Genomic DNA, 19,277 nt, shown 5'->3' with positions numbered 1-19,277 from the left:
TGCCTGATTTGCTGCAGCTGCTGGCTCTCTGTAGGACAGGAGGAGAGGGCAGGGCATCCAGGAGAAGGCATTCCTGAGAAGGACCAGACAAAATGTTTATCTGGAATAAAAAGGATATGGATAATGCCGCATATGGGGGTCACCCTTCCCAGTTCTTGTGGTGCTTGCTCCAGCTGGTGTGTGTTTATAGAGGGATTTTTATTAATACTGTTGCTACACAGAGCAAATACACTGCAGAATAAGTGAGATTAAGGCAATTGGTCTAATAGACTTCAGCAATAAGTGAGATTAAATCAATATCATATGCACAAAATATAGCATTGGCAAAGAGGTGGCATTTATGTAGTGTTTTTGCACCCTGTGATACACAATTTATTACAGCTTGTTAAAAAGTACAGAGTTGGTGTAAAGCTCCTTCTATTCTTTTGCATTATCTTATCTCAGTTATTTACAAGATTCACAGTGATGTTGTGAGGGCATCATTCATTGTTGATAAACTGCTTGGGCTCATCATATAAAAGGCATAATTTAACAGCATGATAATAGCAGCATTTATATATACTAACATGCACTCTGGCTGATTCTGAAGTGTTTTGCAGGCTTAGCAAACTGGAATTAAGGGACAGCTTCTCTGCTGGTCTAACCAATGCTCCTCCTAGTGAGATTATACCAGGTCGCATCCAACTGGAGGTGAAGGTCATCAAAGCAAAATAATTTGATTTTGATATGAAGTGAGCACCCTGCTGTTGCAAAAACTGTTGCTGGGACTCTGATGAGCAGAGTGGGGTAGGATCGGCTTTATGTCTCATGGCAATGACAACATTTTGTCCCCAAGAACATGCTGTGCGCTGGCTCGCTGCAGCTGGGGAAGGAGCCACCCGCTGAACTACTTACGCTTCCTGCCACACCTCAGACCAAGTCCGTAGTACGGAGAAATAGCCTGCCATGTCGCTGCACTGCACCGGTTATAGCGGCAAACCCCTCCCGAGATAGATACAGCTTGTCTGGGCAGTACCAGACTCTCTTCTCCTCCTAGAAGCAAAAACGTACTGCTGTATTTAAATAAATAATATATATAATGTATAAGTATGTACATTACTGGGGAGAAGCAAGAACAAAGAAAGAAAAATAAAACCAAAAATATTTTAACAATGGGTGAGAGTCGATCAGGTCAGAGGGAGAGCAATTGCTGGAGTCCTGATAGAGACTGAACAGGAGAACCTTCACTGCCTGTGAAACCATGCTTGCACTAAATCAATTTATGATACTGTAATTCAGTCCTGTACTTCTAGTAAGGTTTTACCTATTTTATTCCATGAAGTGAAATTCATTAACCTAGTTGTATTAAATCTGTACTAGTATTAAAATTTATGCACACCCCTGCAAATGCACACCTCCAACGAGGAGGCACAGCAGTGGCTGATGCCAGCACAAATGACCTGGTTTGCCTGGCTTTGCAACGGCATCAGTGAGAACTGAGGAGGGATGCGCTCCTCACCCATCCACTGTGCTAGCAGGAGCTCTCCCCTATAGACAGCAGTATTGGCAAGACTGTGACATCCTGCTATAATGTTTTCATGCTGTATGGGAGAAAACCCAGCTCTGCATAGACAGATGCATGTATGCCAAGAGCTTATATGGATGCTGAAATGGTATTTTGAAGATTTCAGGATAATAAGCCAAACTTTTTGTTGGTCTTTCATGAAGGCCAAGGTCACATATATATCCATTTAATGCAGGCTAGATCCATACAGGGTTTGTCATATGACACCATCTGCATTCTTCATCACATACAAATCCATTGTTCGACTGAAATAAACCAAGTGCAGGGTGTGGTGTTTCTGCATTTCCTAACTCATTAGCAAGAGTTTTAAGATTACTCCTGTCTTTCAGTAGCATGGTAAACCTGTTAAAACAAACAAAAAGAAAATAATTAGTAGTTGGCTAACAATAACAGGTCACTTGGATTTCTTGAAAATCTCACTTACTAGCACAAATCCCTTGATAGCAACGGCAGTGTGTGCTGCTAGTTCTCGTAGCTCTTCTGAAAATTGGATTCAGAGGTGCTAATACAATTTCTATTAATGTTCCCAGAGACATCTCCCTGTTCCATATGCTCTGGGACACAACCTGCTAATTCTTCTCTATCTGTTAGACCCTTACCAAGTAACTCCGCTTAGGACCGATACCGGCATTGATAAGGCATGCAGTTGCCAAAGGCGATAGGAAGGAATGGGATGCAAACCAGGGAAAATAGTCTGTAAGACTGCACCTGTGTCAGACCAAAGGGAAGACACCACGATGCCGCTCCACCCCAGGAGGGACTGGGGTGCGAATGAGTTGACGTTTCTCTGGCAGTGTCGTTCCTACCCCTTTTAGGCACCCAGGAATAGCAAGCCAAATCATTCACGGCTCTCCCCTTGTATCCTCAATCCAGTTCCACGCTTATTTGTGAGAAAGGTGGCTTGGTCTTGGCCAAACTGTGGTCCTTTATTCCTGGAGCAACAAATTTTAGGGTAGTGCGCACTGCTAACCAGCTTTGAGGCAATTTTGGTTCTTTTGGAGTTTCACAGTTATCCCAGAACACAAGCCTAGCATTACCTACCTACCTACTTACCCGAGAGGGCACGGTCCCTGTCCCCCCCATCACCTCCCTGCAGTCAGCAGGGTATGTCAGACCCCTCTGCCCTTTTAAAACCTCACCTGTGTCTCTAACTGCATGTGAAATCTTGTCCCTGTTGAAATCAGTCTTGAACCTTCCACTGACTTCAGTAAAGCAAGGATTCGCTTCTTGGCTAAGAGAAAATAAAAAAAAGGGAGGAAGAGCCTATTGACAAGTTAATCCTCTCAGTAGCTCTGGGCTGGCATTAAAATGGTTGCAACCAAACCCAACCAGCTAATGACACCAACTTAAAAACCTGTTCTTGTCTTTCTTTGCAAGCTGTCACAGGGCTTTGTCTTCAAATGGGGGGAAGAAACTATATGCTCCGCAAGTGAATGAGACACATGCATGTGATCAGGGTGATCAGAGCATGCAAAACACATTAGAACAAAACATACACTGAGGTCAAAGCAACATAAAAATGAAAGCGTTTGTGTTCCTCATTTGCTTGACTCATTGAATATACGGTTATGTACGTGCCTGAACCAGACTTGGCTTATTTGCCTTACATACTATGAAGTTGCATGTAATTACCTATACTGTTCCAATCGGCACCTGTTCTGCAGTAATTCTGAATTAATGTATTAGCCAAAACCTCAAAGGGATGAACAAGAATGTTAGCTGAAAACTGGTTGCTTCTAATTGTCATGAAAACAAATGTCAAAAGAACATGTGTTTCTACTTAGCTAACTCTGCTTACTAGGTTTGAAGCTGTTTTGTGTTAGTTTCTACCATTTAAATTAAATGTTTTGTCTCTAACATACTTGATGTGGCTTTAAGAAGCTGTGCTTCCCCCCCATCCCCCTTATGAATCTTAATGTTTGGCTGGATTTGTTTGTAACATCAGACAAAAGACTGGCAGGCTGTGCCGGAGTGACATAGATTTTATGTTGAAACAAAGCAAAGCCAAAAAAAAAAAATCAATTAGGGGTCATTAAAACCCAAACTTTTCAATGAAAGAAATACTGTAATGGAATAGTAATACTTTGGGGTTTAGGAGTTCTTTTAATTCCTGAAAGAGCTATTTTGCACTGCCCCTCCTCCACTTCATCTCTGTGAATCTGCTGTGTTGCAGAATGAGTCAGCTCTGGAATATCCAAACTCCACAGCTGTGCATTAGCATTTGGGAAGAGTATCACTGGGAGTTCATATTTTACATGTGGAAGCGGTGACGCTCTTTTTCAAGCCACGGAGAAAGAATGGTTCAAAACATAACACGTATAGATACAGCACTTGCCCTTCAGCAGCACTAAAGCAACTTTCTAACGGGAGTTTTCTACAGATTTCCTTGGGGCAACAATATGGCCCATCATGGAGATGGAACAAGCATAGCAGGGGCTGTGAAAAGATTTTCTGTACAGCACAATTTAGTGTTTGATGTCTTAAAAAGTGGAAGTCTGCTTTTTTTTTTGCTTTTTTTCCCTATTACTCGTTCCTTGAGGCCATCTCTTTACAAAAGGAACACTGCATCTTTGTTTCCTAAGGAATGGAAGATCAACTTCAGTTCTTTCCATAACAAATGTATTATTACAAAAGAAAAATAAATCCTGCTAATCACAGCACTTCACTGGAGCTTGGCAGCGGAGTTACGGTGATATGTTAAATCGGCAGTTCCCGAAGATGAGCTTGTGACTCAGCTGGGTTCACGATCTGGAAGTGCAGCAGGAAATGGACCGGAATAGGAATCTGAAAGCTTGAAACTATCGTTTTGTGTAAAAAACACAGCAGTGACAATTACACTTTGTATTTCAAGGAGAATTCAGTCACCAGCACAGGCCTGGGGATGGGAGCAAGACTGTGAAGAGGGCCAGGTCTCTGGGCAAGGAGCGGGACACGGGAGCTAGCTGGGCCCGTTCCGTGGTGGCGGGGGGCCAGGGCTCTCCCCGGGGTCCGGTGCGCCCTGGCTGGAGCAGCCCCTTTGGCAGCCACAGCCACAGGCCCTGCTGGCCCAGGACAGGGCGGTGAAGAGGACGTGTCTCCCGGCCACGGGAGCCGCGGCAGCGGGGGGCAAGGAAGGAGGGAACGATGTTCAAATGTCCAGCTCACATCTGGGCTGCATCTGTCCCTGCTTACCGAAGGACATTTTGGAAATGTAGGCACACAAAAATGACTCTGTTTAGGCAACCTGTGTTGTGCCCATAGAAACACAAGTCCTCTCTTTATGTGCTGATGGGATGTGCTTTTTTATGGGTTTCAAAGTAGATTATCATGTTGACATAAAATTATGCTGCACTTAATGGGGGAATGTTGATTTACACCAGTGGAGAATACAGCAAATTCACTTTTTAAGTATAGATCATTAAGGTCTCCAAATATATTAAAATGTTCTGCACCCAGTTTGCATTTGGGAGTGAATAACCTGCTTCCTGCTTAGCTGTGAGCTGCCAGAGTGCTCATGGCAAACACGCATTTTCATTTCAGTTTGCTCAGTAGACATATTTGTGCAAAAGCCCCCTGAAGGAACCTGCAGGAAGGTAGGGAAGATCACATTTTGAACATGAGGGGACAGAACAACTTCAATACAAGCTACAGTCGTTACATCGGGGAATAATTAAGTCTCTTAAAGGCTGCCCTATACCACCTTCCTTTAAGGACTGTACTGTCCTGTCCGGCACAGTAGTTCTGCTGCATTGGAGATTTTAGTTCAGCAGGAATTTCATACCTTTAATTTGAACCATGTTAAGTGTTCATTAGTATAGTACAAAACAGAATACAAAACACTTCATTTACTGGATAACCGCACTGTAAACGTTTTGCCTGGATTGTGATGGATGATAAGATCTATTTACAACATTATTTACAACAGGATGCCCAGTGAGTAATTCTTACAGTAAAATCTGTAGCATCATGCACACAGCCAAGGTAAGTCAATTCTTAAGCTAATATATTTGACATATGTCATTTTAAAGAATGGCAAGTGAAAAGGGAAGACTTGGTGTCTGAGGACGCAGAAAAGCTGCCTTCTATTAAATTACACAGGTGAGAACAGTAATTTTCTGTACACCTTAGATGGCATGAGTAATTCTGCAAATGTCAGTTGGATTTATTGAGATCTGCAGAGAATATATTTGTCTTACAAAGGAAAGAGGATTTAACTTACACATCTAATTTTTCATGAGGGTTTGGAAGCCATTTTAAAAGTGGAACAAGTATCTCTGTAGTCTTTTTCCAGTCTCTTCTTTTTATACTCCTCCTCCCTCCTTGAATCTGGCACTTATCCCAAAATGCACACCATGTTCAAGAGAGGGAAAACACTAACCCTGTATAATTTGAATAAATGAGCTCTACATATATTGCCACTTTTAGTTCAAATTATGCAAAAATCCAAGATAAATGAGGCTGAGCATAAAAGCCCCTTAGTGTGTAATTCTAAATACTAAAATGGTGTATTTTTCCAAAACAAGAACCTTTTTTTTTTTTTTAATTTGCATACTCTGTCGACTTTTGACCTGCAGTAAAAATGTAACACAAGTTGGTAAGTGACTGAGTCAGAACAGGACCTTCTGTTTGCATCATTCCTCCTGCCTTCTGGAGTTTCAGTCTTTAGCAATTTGCTTAGATTTATAGTCATCTACTGAGCAGCTACAGAGTGTAACTAAAAGCTCTTGTCTTTAAACATGTAAACTGTTAGATTAAAATTCCTGGGCTTCAGGATATACAGAAATTCCATGGGTCAAATTATAGATAATAAGGATGGATCAAACCCTGAGATCCTTTTGGCTTGAATGTGTTTTTCAAGCACAGCTGTAATAAACAAGCAGGGTGCCTCCTGCAGCACTCGGCTTCCAGATGTGTGCCCAGTGCAGTAGTGGTTCGGGGACGAAGCTAGCTTGCAGCTCTGATGAGGAGCATGAGGAAAGAGAAAACAATAACGGGATAAAATCAGGACTAAAGTTCTTACTTGACCTTTATTCAAGCTAATTTCTATTCCCTTTTATTTCTGTTTCTATTCTAATTTCTAAACTATATGGATTATCATTAGAGAAATGGGATCCAGATATTTCAGTGTTTCAGGGTAGTTGATTGGGATACAGACTTTTCCAGTTATTAATCTGCACAGACAAAAATGCTAAAACCTCTATGTTTTCAAAGCATCATACAACTGCTCATAACTTTTGTAGGCATTAAGTTAGAAAATACTTTGAAGATCAAACCCCAGTTCTTTTTGCCCAAATTGTGTTTGTTAAAAAGCACTGGAACCGTCAATCTGGTGCTTACAGCAGAGAGTCCCCTCACTTGACTTTACTGCACACTCTGAGCCTGAGGATGAGCAAGGAGGACTAAGCCTGGACTGGCAGATCTAGCCATCGCTCCCAGCCATGTGCCTGACAGCCACATGAAAATCGCAGCACCTGTTAATTCCTGAGCCACCCTGGTGTTCAGAAGGATGTTTTAAGGAAAATCGTATTTTTTAAATGAAAACTGTGGTAAATTCAGCAATCAGAGCAGACAGGAGGTGGTAAGGTCTGACTGGAACTGGAGGCAACTGTGTTTTACCTCTTCATATCAGAGAGAAACAGTGGCGGTGTTGGGAGCGGAGCTATTGCAGAACTGGGTCCCGTATCACTGTTCTGTAATCATCCAGCTAATTTCAACACATTTACCCAACTCCTGACACATTTACCCACGTTAACGCCGAAATACGAAGGCTACAGGTAACACAAAAATTAAATAACCAGTTGTCCTTACATTTCTCCAATCTCCCTCCTTTGTTTCAGTAAGCCCTTAATCATGCAAATAGCTCTGGTTATTGACCTCGGTGGGACCTTTTCAACAGTAAAAGTCCCCATGGGCCAAAAGGGAGCAATACTGGACCTATTTCTAGTTCATATTTAAAAAGAAAAAAAATCTTATATCTATCTCATTCAGCTAGACCCTGGGAACCACAGAAATGAAAGGGGAAGGGGAAATGGTGCTACCACAGTAGCTGATCGCTGCTTACCATATTTTGGGTCCAGCCACTGAGTCAATACTCTTTCAGTCCTAACAAGGCCATTTTGCTTGCCCAGGCTGGGTTTAGCTTTTAGGCCACAGAACTGTCCCAATGGACCTGCCCCACGGACTCTGCCTTTGAGCAGCCACGTAGCCATCGGCAAGTCACTGGTCCTGGGGCCAGAAGTCCCTGTCGTGTGGCTACAACCTGGACAAGCCCCCATGACTACACCGCTGATGTGTCCGTCCCCTCTGAAAATGAGGGATGAAGCATGGCACAAAGCGAGGAGAATCTGTTGTGCTCCCCAGCCAAGTGTACGTCAACTTTCTTCTTCCCATGCAGGGAAACACGAGTGGAGCAGAAGCCAGCGCTCGGTGCATTCACTCTGTTGCAAGATCACATTCCTTGATAAGGCAAGCTTAATGTGGAGCAACTCTTGAAGTTATCGAACTAATCATATTTCTGGTTCATTTCCACAATTACAGAAGAGGTCAAGTGGATCCTTCATTTTAATGAGTTGACTAAAATCTGGCAGCATGTTGTTATGAGGCAGATAATTTGTAAAAGCAGTGTGTGTTTTAGATCACATCTTCATTCCACATTGAATGGTAATAAAAGAGTACTTTTCTGTGGAAATGCTGCCTCTTTTAAAATATCTGTTAATTTAACTTCTATTATTATACATTATGGTTGTTGTCTGGTCTGCCTGTCCACTGGTTTCATTCTCTGTATTCTAATTTTAACTGATTATAACTGAGTGGGAAAGTGCAAGACCTCTAGTTGAAATTCAAAAGAAAATAAATGGATTTTTTATGGCCTGAAGAATCTATTCATTACTAAATCATTTATCTTTGCGGAAGGAGTGCCTATATTCAGTATGCCTTCCTATTTCCCTAATTTTATTTCTCCGTAAGTATGCTCTGTGTTTGCAAATAAATCTCCATTGGACTTCCACTGATAGGCTTTGCTTTTGAAAGTCTGAACAAGAGTATAATTAACAATATTAAACACATATCAAAGGTTGTATATAAAGCTTGGTCATTGCTGTGTCTTCCCTAAAAACGAAACTTGGATGAAAATGTAAAACAACAGTGTATACTCCTGGGATTGTCAAAGGCATATTGCACCAAGGGGAAACGGAGCAGAGATACACATGACCTTTAAACAGACTCGCTCGTGCTTTTTGGCTTACTTCAAAGATTTCTTAAGGGGACGAGAGAGAGTCATTAAGAAGGAGGGGAGGGAGGAGAGGCATTCAGATTGTTTAAATTGCTTTTTCTTAATTCCAAATTGTCTTTCTCTAGTGAATCCTAACTTTATTACTTATATTGCATTTCAGGCAGTGCAATTACAGTCTTACCTTGAACAAAGAATGAACTTTGGACAGTATTTTGAAGGGTTTACAAATAAAGTAAACAGCTCTGTTGCATAAAACAGACTATGTTGTGTATCTGAGGCAGAACTTCCTTCTTCCCAGATTAGACACATTCATGTAATTTAATCTGTAAACTTCTTCAGCTGCTATGTGAAAATATTTCTTTTCTGTTTGCAATGAATAGAAGGTTAAAATTCACAAACAAACCCCACACAATTGTTAAACTATTGTGATTCTGTTAAAGTTACAGCGAATGCTGTAACTTTACCAGTTCATATATTAAATATTGGCTTTCAGTTTCAACTTGAACTGCTGTCTTTGTTCAGGCTGGATTAAATCCAGATAGGTTATCTAGTTTAGTTATTACTGTATTGTTCAAGTGGTGCTTAACTGTGTGTTTCAAGTGTAGAAATGGGGGGGGGAGGTTTGCTAATTTTACATCTTAATTTTAAAAAATCAGAACATTTTTACATACCCAGGTTAAAAATTAACAAATCAGAATGTTGGACTTTTAACTCACTAGTCAGAGACAATGTAAGATTGGAATATATTTTCACTACAAGATTGAAAATGTATGTGAAAATATGCTGGCCACTTCCAGACATAATACTTCAAAGATGCCACGTTTATTATAGTTGACTTATGTCCTACTGCAAACACCAGTGAGATATCCGTCACCTTCACATCCCTGGGTATGGCACATGGCTAACAGAAGTAATGCAGTCTACAAGGTAGGATTTGCAAACATTTGCAAAGAACATTTGCTTTTTACATTCAGTGTTGTGCCCCATTTCATTTGCTATTTGTGAGCACTGGCATGAATGAGTTTTTATTAGCAGAGATATAAGAGGATGGGGAGAGAGGGTGGTTGTGTCTATAACTGATTGCTGCCAAGGAAATTTGGTATTTACTATTTGTCATACTTTCACACTCTAATTATCCAAACAGGCCCAAAAAAAGAGGCATGTCATATGACCTAGGTCCTCGGGGACCCATTGTACATACCAAATAATGAATAGTGAAGGGAAAAGCTTGGGAACAATTAGTTGGTTGAATTTGGTTTGAATAAATAGTTGGTTAATGTCTAGATGGTGATTTGGATTCTGCATCTGCATATGAGCAAAGGAAAGAAGCAAGAACAGCGCTCCTCTGTGATGCACCCTCTGGGAGCCGAGGCAGAGGACTAAACAACTCCTGCCTTAGGTTTTAATGTGCTCTGTCCGTATTAGTCTAAACAATTGGGAATGCCATTCCCAAGTGTTCAGGAGTCAGGACATCCTTCACCCTCACCCCCACAGCTGACTTAGGAATCATCAGGTTCTTAGAAAATACCACAATTATTAATTTGTTTTTAAGCTGTTTGGCCACATACAAATCTCAACTTTAACTTCCCTCTGAAATAACAAATGCAGATATAACCTTTTTTTATTAGGGATGTAAAATTTTACACTTAATCATGGGACTGATAGGTGGAGCTTGGGAAAAAAAAATAATCCAGGAATTCATCAAGCATTGCAAAACTGAGAGGTGGAGGGAGAGCATCCCCCAGCAGCTTCCCCCGGCCTCTGCCAGGACTGAGCTGGATGCCTGCTGACGCCTTCCTGTGCCACTGCCGGTCAGCATTATTATCGGATTATTATCTGCATTGTACAAGATAAGCAAACTGAGGCACTGCGTTAAGATCAGAATACAGGAGTTTTGGATTACTGCTATATCTGCAGTCTCCTAGACCACGCTAGACTATCTACTGCTTTCTACAATTACATATACAAATAATATTGGACTTTGGCACAAATCAAAACCACTTCTGGACTTACTACTTGGGTCTGGATGTGAATTTTACAGTTCATCCTTATTCCTGTACCAAGTTGACAGAAACCCCTGTGCCTGATGACATCTGAGGCCGGACAAAGGTCCAAGTGTAAAATTATTGTGCTGCAATGCCAAACTTCTCCAAAATGGGCTGAATTCACTTTCCAGAGCTTTCTCAGAGCTGGACTTTTGCAGAAGTTAGCTTTTGAGGTCATAGTGGCAGGTACTTTAGAAAAACCCGAGAAAGAGGGCACAGGATTTTAGGGCACTGCTAAACCTCACAATTCAAGAAGTTTATGCATCTGGCAGAAATAATTGTATGGTGTGCAGAGGGCAAGCTGGAATGTTGGCCCACATTAATGCTATTTTTAGGCATATTAAGGCCCGATCGTTTGCCACCAAAATTAGTGGGAGACTCGTCCTGAGTGCCCCACCGCGCTCGGAGATCAAAAGCAGCTCTGGGTTTGCTTCAGAAAGGTCCACCCTTTCGCCCTCCCCCCAAGTCATAATTAGGTCTCTCTCTTTCTCTCTCCTCCAGTTGCGGTTGTTCCCAAATTTGCTGACCTCATGTAATTCCTAATTTGACAAGCTGGCTTTTTTTTTGGCTATTTTTGTCATAACAAGTTCAAAACAGAACAGCCTGTCTTTAGAAGCCTCCATTCATAGGAATGTTGGGACATTTCACGCAACACAACACCGCCACAGAGGAAACCCAGCTTTGTCTCCATGAAAATAAATGCTTGCAAAGGCAGCAAAACAACAGGAGGGGAAGCTGCTTTCTTTTTGTTCCAAACAATTTTGCCAAGAGCACACATACACAAAAAAAAGCACCTTGGGGAAACAAAAGATGAACTTGTTAATAAGAGATAAGTTATTGGCCTTGCATTTCAGAGGAAAACAAAGATTCTTGGATGCCTTTTATTTATATAGCTCAAATATTTCCTCCTAAAATATGTGCTGTTTAAAAGTCAGACATTCAATGGCAGGAATTACTAGAATGCTGATGTGTTGGTTTGGATTTTTTAAAGTGCAAAGTGTTGTTTGTTTTGGAATTTGTTTTGAAGTGATTTTTTTTTGGAACAACCAGAACTAGCTGGCGTCCTGATTTTTTATGCTTTTGCTTTGTTTGGCTTTACTAATATCCTTGTTTTCCTGCTAACATTCATCCTTTTTCCTAAGTTAGTTGCTTGGTGACTGGTATTACTCTCCATGTACCTCAAAGTTCAATAGCATTTTTACTACCGCCCTATTACAGAAACAAAATCAGTCAGAAAATCTCTGGGAATCCTTTTTTTTTCTTTTTTTTTCCCTACTGTATCAAAATTAATCAAAATGCTTGACCCAGCCAACAAATATTATGGCAGGAGACCCAGCCCTACTTGGGCAAGGGCTACCAGTGAAATGTTCTGTTTTTCTTGCTAAAACCTACTGGGAAAAAAATGCAAGTCATATTCAGACAAAGACCTAGTTGACTAGAAGAAACTGCATCCATCTTGCTGTCCTCTGTCAGCACGGTTACGTCAGTGATGAGTCAGGAACTAGAGTAGCTATATTAACAGAAGTCAGCAGTTGTAGCAGCAAAAACTTGTATAGTAACAACTCAGCCTTGCTTCAGCTTACAATAGCTCAGTAGGAAGGAGAATCACAGCACATGACCAATGCAGAGCACCTTCACCCCGGTGCAGTTCCCCATTAGAGCTTATAGCTCTGCAGGCAAATCAAACTGATAAACTGATATGCTCATGCTGGTATGGAAGCTGCATGTGGGGCAGACCTGATCCCATCAAAGTCTATATATATGCTAATTAAAAAAAATACTTAGTAGGATCTTCAGGATATAGGTAGATTCTGGGAACCTGGGAAGTGCTGTTTGAACCGAGCAGGGTTTATGCAGCCAATACTTTTATTATCAGCTCTTTAGCTTCTGCATCTAGTGTCCCTGCTAGTCTTTCAGGAGGGAACCAGCTACCATTACACCAAGAAATGCAACATTTTGGATTGTTTTCCATGCCTGAGAGAGTGGACCACAGGACTTAGCGTATTTATTGGAGTTGTACTGCTAAAGAGCATGGATGGCATAATAGGAACCCAAGGCAAATCTGAAACCACAACATTTCCCTTTAACAAATAGTGCAGGATCTGCTGGATGGCCCTAAAGTTTCCGTGGGAATTTTACTGACTCTAGATAGGATGATTCATATGAAGAAAAATGTAGTTTTCTCTCACTCCGTGTCTCTTCCCATGCAGAACAGATCTACCTTAACACTGGCAAGCAAGAGCATTTGGACCTTGTAATTGCTTAAGTTCTAGCTCTATTTTTTTCCCTTATCCACTTGTACAGAAGATAAGAACAATAAACAGAAAATGGACCACAGGAGAGGAATGCTGATTTCATCTTGCCACTTAAGTGATACCAATCTGCTCTGATTTAATGATCAGTGAATAAATGACAAGTGGTTGCATCTTTGCAGCACTGCAAACCCAAATAAGTTTTGTATTGTGTTTTGATTTTGAAATCATGCCCAGTTTCTGTTCAAATTCTTCTAGTAAAATGAACAGATTTTTGTATTATTTCCAATCTGCTTAGATTCATTTGTGACAGTTTTTTAATTCCAAAATGTAAGCACACTATATTTTACAGTTTTGTGAGTCTGCAAATTGCAAATAATGCAACCCATTGGTGTCATAAAGCCACAAAATAAAAGATTAAATCCTCTGAAATAAAACTTCAGAATACTATAGTATTGTTATGCTGTAACAGCAAGCTTCTCCCTGTTTTTCTTCTGACATTGTTCCAGAACCTGCTAAAACTCATAAATCAAAGGCCATAATAGCTCTGAAACTCACTGAAACTGTGGTATGGTTTTCCTTTGTTTGTTTTGTTTTTTCCTGCTCCTGAGGAAAACATTGCATTAATGTTTTTAACAAATAGGTGAATTACTTAATGGCTGATCCGTTGTTTTTCAACCACAGAATTGGAGCTACTTGTAGCAATACAGTTTATTCTCACACACCAGAATTACAGTTTTGGCCTCTTGGAACATACCTAAAACCTGAGTCTAGTTTATAACAAGCAGATAGCTTAATCAGGAACTTTATGACCTTCTGAATGCAACGTAAGATGCATCTACTTGACTGGAAGGATTTTTTAATTGGTTCTCCTGAATCAGCGAGGATATGCTCAAGGCTATTCAAAGTTTCCAACTATCCCCACTGGATCTGCACCGAACAGACCCAAAGATGCTCCAGTTTCTCACGTGGATGGGCTGCACCTCATCCAGTTTCTATCACACAGGCCATCCATCCTTTCCATGGCCACTCCCTAAAACAGAAGCAGATGAAAACTATAGGCAGCCTGAACTTGGCTGCTGTAGGTGATGTGGACATCCTTGAAGCTCAAGGCATGTAAAGGAAACTCTACAGGCTGTGGGTGAAGTGGGTGCTCTGCGCCTCCTTGATCTCTAGGTCAGGCTTCTAGAAAAAGCACTGTCACATCCTTCAGATCAGGAGTTCGGAGGGTAAAAATAGACACAAAATCCCAAATCACGGCTGCATGTCAGATAAAATTGTATAAAGAGCAGTGATATTGCTCTGATGGCCATACAGTCTATCTATACAAAGCCAAATTTTGCCCTTTATTATAGCTACTAGTGTCCTACTCTAAAAGAAAACCTGCAACAATGAGAGTGTGTTATGGGCTGGCACATAAAAGAACGGAGCTCAGAGGTGAGACTGTAGTGGATATATATTTTAGCTAGCCCAAGCAAATAGCAAAGCTAAGGTGGCATAAAATTCAGAGAATTTACCAGTCTGCATGTAGGAGCACTATGGACACTTATTTAGGAGCTTTCACATCACACCTCCCAGCTGCAGGGTAGAGAATATCTTTAAGTATAAACATAAATTCATATTAAACTCTTTGTTTCTTGGCAAAATATCCATCTGGAGTCAAGTTTTCCTACAATGTTTTGATTTGCAAGTTGAATGTGATTTACTAAAGTGTTTTGGAAAACTCGCATCAAAAAAAAAAGATTTTTGCCAAATGGTCATAATCGGCAGCATTTGATATTTGAAATACAGTTAGCAGTTATTTTGCTAAATCACCAACATTTTATTAAAAACGATGTGCCAGTTAGTGACTTTGGTAAGCCCAATGCTTCAGGAGCCATGCAATCACTTGAGACTTTCCGTTTCCTTGTATAATATAAAGCAAGCCTCTAGCCCTCATAGCAGGGCAGCTGGAAAATATGAACCACATAGGTTCAAGATACAAAAAGACAATAAAAAGATCCCAAATTTATAATTTTAAATATGATTTTGCCACAATTCTGCAGGGTCTGACTTACAAATTTTGAATCCTTGAGTTTGCAGTACTGGAACAAAGTCACATAAAACCTTTTCTGTTTGCTGTCTGGGAGCCTCATCCAAAGTCCATTAAAATCCCAAGGGACTGATTTCATTGTCTTTTCTAGGCTTTGGGGGAGGATTAAAACCCCAAACATGCACAAAAGTTCTAGGGCCATGGGAGAAGTCCTGTCCCCATCCAAATACCTTCTGGCTTTGGTGCAGACAGGGTTTTACCTGATGTGCTAGTGCTGTCCTGAACAGGAACGGTTTTTCTGAGTTGGGGTTAAAGTGCACAAATCTCTCTGACACAAATACTAATGTGTGCCAGTTTTAGAAACTTTGAACTTTTTCTCCAAACATTTGTTCCCTAACTCAATCACACATATGTTCTCAGAAAGCAAAAGAGGGACGGGATACAAGTAGAGCCAAAGGGAATGTGTTCAAAAATTTCAGCAAATATTAACAGAACGTATTTATTTATTTGCAGTTCCTGTCTGTCTCGAGCATTAGCAGCAATAATCAAGAGAAATTTCAAGCACAGCCAGCTCCTGATATCATATCTACTTATCGTAGTGTTTATTTTTTCCCATCGTTTCCAGCTTAGATTAGTCACTCTAGTATATAGATTTAAAATGGACTTTAAATTATGCTTTGCCAACAAAGTAACTATTTAAGGCAGTTCTATTACCTGTGGTCCATTTTGTTCTAGTTTGAGTGAAGCTATGAAAATAAGCAAACCTTTTAAAAATCACCTTGTACAATAACAAGAATGAGAAGTTATCTCAGCAGTTCTAGCATGCTGTTTTCATAATTGGATGTTTTGCATACTCCCAGCATTTCAAATATGTTTTTAAGTATGAAGAGTTTTGCTTTTTTTTAATCTTCCTGCCATGTTTGGTGCATAATCGCCTGCTAAACACAGCTTTGTATTGATTGGTCATATTGCTGCTTGCAAACTTATTGTTTAGCCACATCTGTTATTTTTCATATAGGTCGTTAATCCCCTATAATTAACTCATGGGAGGCCTGATTTTCTCAGGCTTCAGGATTTAACAGAGGCTGTTCCCTGTCTCACCAGAGGTGCTCAGCACCATGTAAATCTGCATCCTAAGAGGGGTACGTTGAGTTCAAAGAGGCCTTATTAGTTATGAAACACTGTGATTTGGTTTATTGGAACTGATCCTAAAATTGTATATAATCAGATGTGATTAATCTTCTTTTGATACACCCATGTGTGCAGTATCTGAAGACTAATGATAACCCAGTCAATGTTATTACAAATAACGAAGTATTGATCATTTGGAAGAGGCTTCCTTCTCCCCAGCCTGTGCAAATTAGCCATTTTCATATAAAATAGATCAGACTTTTATGGACCCAAAGATGGATAGTCTCGCCCAACCAGCTGCATCTACACATAAAATAGGTGTTTTGTCTAAGGAGTACTTGCTGTGGCTTCGTGAGTAGGATTTTCCACTGAACGCTGCCCTAAAGAATTCCTTCTGGGTTGATCTTCTTGGGAATCATTCTTTCCTCACACTAAAACCCACGTGAGTCTTTGGATCTCACAAACCACAAAACTCAAGAGATGTAAGCGTCCTCAGGAGCCCTGAACTGCCTCCCAAGCCCTCCGTGATCACTTTGCAAGGTGCTAAAATTATAAAGACAGACCAAATTGCCAATTTCCTAACGGCTACACTCGGTCAGCTGCTGCAGCTTGCCACTATAATGCAAGTCTGTGCTGTGCACAATGACCATCCTTCTGATTGTACCCCAGAATGATACAATTATAACTAAAACTTCACACATCATGCAGTACTAGTCTTTATATCAATATAGCACCTTACTTTGACAGATACAGAGTCTATATCCTTGCAAAAGGAATTGGTCAGACTTGCTATATAGTGTCAAGTACTAATATTTAATTAGTATCATTAATGTAGTTAGATTAAAAATAATGAAGATACTCTGCAGGCATAAATATTCATGACTTCACTGAGTACCAACAAGTTATACTTGTTTACATCAGCCCAGGGAATTAAACAGTTCAATGTAATAAAATATTTCCTACAAAACAGCTTGATGTGAGTACTGAACAGCACAGCAGAAACCAGGAAGAAAGCATGTACGGCAAAACCTCCAACAGACTCTAGTGTGACCCCCGTCAGAAATAAAGCCAGCCCTTTCCTCCACTTACCAAAAGCCTGCTTTTTGGTAAGAGTGGTGTTTCAACAAGCTAGAGCAGATATTTTAAGCAGAAAGAAATTTCTTCTCTTTTGGGAATCCTCTTTACAGCATTGAGCGAGCAAGCAAACTCCCAAAGGGCACTGGGCATGGACTTGGACAATTACGAGTCAAACAAGAGCTAAATGTTTTTACCCTGAGAGTAAGAAGCTGACGAAGACAGTAAAGGGAAGAATAGGAGCCAGGAGGGTCACCTGGGGGTACAGAGTGAACCAACAAGAAACGGCACACACATCTTGTACCCCCGCCAACTCCTCTGTCTCCAGCGCTTCTCTGCCCCCATGCTTCAGCACAGGCCAGATCACACAGACCTATTGTGTCTATTATTTTAATCTACAAACAATTGTCCAAGCAAAGGCATATGTACAAATGAGCTGTCATTTGGATGCAATACCTGCTTTCATTTTGGAAAGTTAGGAAATGATCCAGTATGTTGCAACAGCTGGAGCAGGAAGAGAGGACGGTGGCTCCTGTTTCCCAGCGTAATAAGCAAGTAATGCATTGCAGTGACGTACGCTATTTGCAGATGTAAGACTGCCAGGTATTCAAATGTGGCTTTCTACAGAACTGACTGGTAGATACCAGCCAATTTATTTGTGAAAATCTAGATTTTTGCTAAAGACTGTGTTCTGTCTAATGATAGCATGGCTTTACTGTAATGATTAAGGCTCAAGTTTTCTCACATCTGTGAGGAATGCTTAGACATTCAAGTTTAAAAATAAAAATATCACTCTGGGCAGGATTGTAACATTTTTTTGAGGGAGTGTGGGATGATGGGTGGGTGGATTAGATAGTAATCAGTTGAATAAACTCAGCTGAGCTTTGAAAGTTAAACTTCAAGCTATACAGGAAGATTTGCATGGTGGGACATAAAAAAGAGTTTAATTGTGCCTGGCATGATCTGTTTTTATTAAGGTGTACTAATATAAATGCACTTTTATGCAATCATTTTTATGAGATATCCAAGTGCTTTAAAAACATATAAATGACTTAATAATATGCTTGAGAATTCAACAAGTATAATTGATAGACAGGAAACTAAGGCACAGAAGGGTTCAGTTAAGCAGGACTGTACATGAGCAAATGCCACTTCTGGGAATTAAGTTAATGAAATTTGTCCTATTGGTTACTGCCAAAGGAGGAGGAAGCATTTCCTTCCCAATATAAATGTCATTAAAGAACATAAATACATACTAACAAAACATAATATTTTGATGTGATAAGGCATGTTTCCCTTTGTTACACATTTTGCATATAAGTATGCACCGAGTTAGTGCATTCAGATGCTTATGCTATATTTAGCAGACTCTTTTATCGTACACTCTTTTCTGCCTCTTTCCACACATAAAGATTCAAAGAAACATCTTTCCATAGCATGTAAAGAAGTAACTAATGATATGCTATCGAGGAAGAAGCGTTCTCCTCAAGGAGACCGTTTCCTTTCAGAGACACTAAAACAAAACCTCTATTGAATTCTTGCTCATAGCTTCGTATCATTCCTTTTTTTTTACTATGCATAAAATTGCACATGCTGACATGAGATTGTACAATGTGCTTTAGTATTTTCACATAAAGTCTGGCATTTATTCCTGAAAACTGGGAAGATACAATTTCTAACCGAAGTGTTTAGAACACAATTTAGTAGGTCACTTCTTAGTAGGAATTTCTTTGTCACAAAGGTTTTTGGTCTTGGAACTCCACATATGCTACAGTTCATTTCACCACATGCATATGAATTTATTATTGAGGATGCGTCCCTGCCACTGACGCATAATCAGGCTGGTTAAATGTTCTAGTGGAAACAAAATATTCCAGGAATCTTAAACATTCAGTAGAAAGATAGGGTAAAAGAGCTTTTCTAATACCAGTGAAAGAGTGTGGTACACTAAGCATTTCCAGTAAAATAA

The 19,277-nt window shown here is 40.3% G+C and overlaps 1 long non-coding RNA gene across 2 annotated transcripts in view; it reads right to left on the bottom strand.

The window, feature by feature from the left end:
• Nucleotides 1-914: 914 nt before the first annotated feature.
• The window catches only part of LOC140659582 (uncharacterized), a 30,411-nt gene continuing 12,048 nt past the window's right edge, over nt 915-19,277 (bottom strand). Inside the window, exons 2-3 of one of the 2 annotated variants that reach the window (XR_012045161.1) lie at nt 2,704-2,795; nt 915-1,032 (exon numbers count right to left, since the gene is read on the bottom strand). This is a non-coding gene — a long non-coding RNA (uncharacterized lncRNA). Of the gene's footprint in view, nt 1,033-1,729; nt 1,907-2,703; nt 2,796-19,277 lie in introns of those variants that run through there. The other variant, XR_012045160.1, reaches the window with a different exon arrangement.

Source organism: Ciconia boyciana, chromosome 14 (genome assembly GCF_034638445.1).
Source record: "Ciconia boyciana chromosome 14, ASM3463844v1, whole genome shotgun sequence".
NCBI classification, from domain to species: domain Eukaryota; kingdom Metazoa; phylum Chordata; class Aves; order Ciconiiformes; family Ciconiidae; genus Ciconia; species Ciconia boyciana.
Note: the sequence above shows the minus strand (reverse complement) of the source record. Positions and strands in the feature narration are given on the sequence as shown.